The sequence below is a fragment of the Engraulis encrasicolus genome, chromosome 2 (genome assembly GCF_034702125.1).
Source record: "Engraulis encrasicolus isolate BLACKSEA-1 chromosome 2, IST_EnEncr_1.0, whole genome shotgun sequence".
Taxonomy (NCBI): Eukaryota; Metazoa; Chordata; class Actinopteri; order Clupeiformes; family Engraulidae; genus Engraulis; species Engraulis encrasicolus.
In genome coordinates, this window is record NC_085858.1 from 9,075,129 (window position 1) to 9,077,628 (window position 2,500).

Consider the following 2,500-nt stretch of genomic DNA (forward strand, 5'->3'; position numbering starts at 1 on the left):
TCACACGACCATTACTCCATGGTCGGTTAAATAATACCGTCTGGCGTGATCACGTTTTCCCCAACGTTGCAGAACGCATGAGGGAAAATAAATAAATAAAATTGCAGCCCTGCCCGTTATTTCCTTGCGGTGGGGAGAGTTTAATATTCACTTCTTGCCACAGACGCGTAAAACCATCTCTACACCAGCGACTGTGCCCAAAAAGCAGTTGATGCAAATGCGTAAGAGTTGTTAACAGCGCATACAATGCAACCTAAAATAGCGGCATCTATGTCTATTCATTCGGTTTATCTTTACACAAAGCTTGCCTCCCACTCTCTCTCTCCCTCTCTCCCTCTCCCGGGCACACATGCACACGCACACAAAACAGACCAAACCCATTTAAAGAGATACGAGCGACCAGGCTGTATCAATAATGCATCGCTTTGGGCTGTTGAACATTGAATTGCAATATTTTTAAGCGTTGCGAATAACTCCGGAAAGAGAAATTATGCCGGACTCTGGGTATTATGTAAATTGTATGTTGAATGTTAGATTTACGCACAGGTCACAGGGTATGAATGCAAAACATGTCTAAATGTAAACAAACATTGAACTATGATGATTATCTGACAAAGCATACCCTACATTCAGTTAATTATTGAGAAACACAATCACAAAATTGTGTTCATTTTGACTCACTTGTGCGCGTGGAAAAGAGCGCATGGCTGTAAGTAATCTTTAGCCTGCCTTATAATGAATGAATTTGGTCTAAGCTTAAAGACAAATCAATATATTTTGTTATGAAAAAAGTGCTGTCAGTGTTTGTCGAATAAGAGCCTTGGGTGGAGAGGCCCTGGCGTGCATGAAAGCGCTGAAAACAAAGCACAGCAGCAGCCTGGCTGCCCTCGGCCATATAGGATGAGCACGGAGGACGACCATTTTAGCTGACATTATGTAACACAGCCAGTCCTATTACTTTGGCTGCACTAGCACTAGCCGGCCTGGCAGCATCCTCCTCCCGACAGTAGGCTAGCCCTGTGCAGAGAGAGGGAGAGAGAGAGAGAGAGAGAGAGAGAGAGAGAGAGAGAGAGAGAGAGAGAGAGAGAGAGAGAGAGAGAGAGAGAGAGAGAGAGAGAGAGAGAGAGAGAGAGAGAGAGAGAGAGAGAGAGAGAGAGAGGCAGAAGGATGAGACACACTGATGGATCGATTTTTAGATAGATGGAAAACATGCAGCCTATGTATGTTTCTGATTGCACTTTTACCTTAGTGTGTGTGTGTGTGTGTGTGTGTGTGTGTGTGTGTGTGTGTGTGTGTGTGTGTGTGTGTGGGTGTGTGTGTGTGTGTGTGTGTGTGTGTGTGTGTGTGTGTGTGTGTGTGTGTGTGTGTAGAGGGTCTGATTGACCAACCCCTTCACCTCTCCATCTGTTTCTCAGCTTTTCAGAGTCTGGCATCTCTCTCTCTCTCTCTCTCTCTCTCTCTCTCTCTCTCTCTCTCTCTCTCTCTCTCTCTCTCTCTCTCTCTCTCTCTCTCTCTCTCTCTCTCTCTCTCTCTCTCACTCTCACTCATTCACTCACTCACTCACTCTCACACACACAGACACACACACACACACACACACACACACACACACACACACACACACACACACACACACACACACACACACACACACACACACACACACACACACACACACACTCAATGGCCTATACGCTTTGTCTCAGAGCCTCTTGCCTCCTCAGCATCCTCTCCTCTCCCACAGGGCCCACTTGTCCCACAGCTGTGCCCGGCTACAACAATGGAGCCTAATGATAAGCTGCGCTGTTAAAGAGGGCTGCCACTGGCACCTATAGGACCACAGCTACAGGCTGTAGGCTACGCTGACTGGGGGCAGGGATGCATTTGTCTGGCTTTACACTTTGTGTAGTATAGGGATAGCCTGGTCCTGACCATCCCATATTACTACCATTTCATATCGTATTCATGTTATATACAGAGCCAATCTTTTGGCGGAAGTACGATGACGCGCGAGGCTAGTATAGGGATGCACTGTTCCACTTTTCCCACTTCTTTTTTTTGTTTTTTTTTGTAGCCCCTTAATGCACGCCGTACCTCCTGTGGCACGCTGTAATAGACATTGAAATTTAACTACTATAGCACTACACTACTATGGCAGTGCATGGGGCCTTCAGTAATACATTACGACTTGGTCATTGCCATTCTGGTAACAGCTCATTTATAATGCCGTGTCTTAAGGGGTTAAGTATTTTTTTCTGGCTTTTCAGCCTTTATTGGTTTTTGTGAGACAGGATGGAGGAGAGACAGGAAGTGAGCTGGGAGAGAGAGATGGGGAAGGACCGGCAAAGGACCCGGACCGGGAATCGAACCCGGGTCAGCCAAGTGGTAAACGTATGCCCTACCATATCAGCCACGGTAGGGACAACTTTTCCCACTTCTGATCCGATCCCAATACCTGAATTTGGATATCTGTCGATACCAATGCTATTCCAATCCGAAA

At 46.4% G+C, this 2,500-nt stretch overlaps 1 protein-coding gene across 1 annotated transcript in view; it reads right to left on the reverse strand.

The window, feature by feature from the left end:
• The window catches only part of fbxl16 (F-box and leucine-rich repeat protein 16), a 58,808-nt gene extending 58,491 nt beyond the window's left edge, over positions 1-317 (reverse strand). The window contains exon 1 of the mRNA XM_063221400.1: positions 1-317. This exon is cut by the window's left edge and continues 14 nt beyond it. The gene's annotated coding sequence lies outside the window, so the exon portion shown is untranslated.
• Between the last annotated feature and the right edge of the window lie 2,183 nt (positions 318-2,500).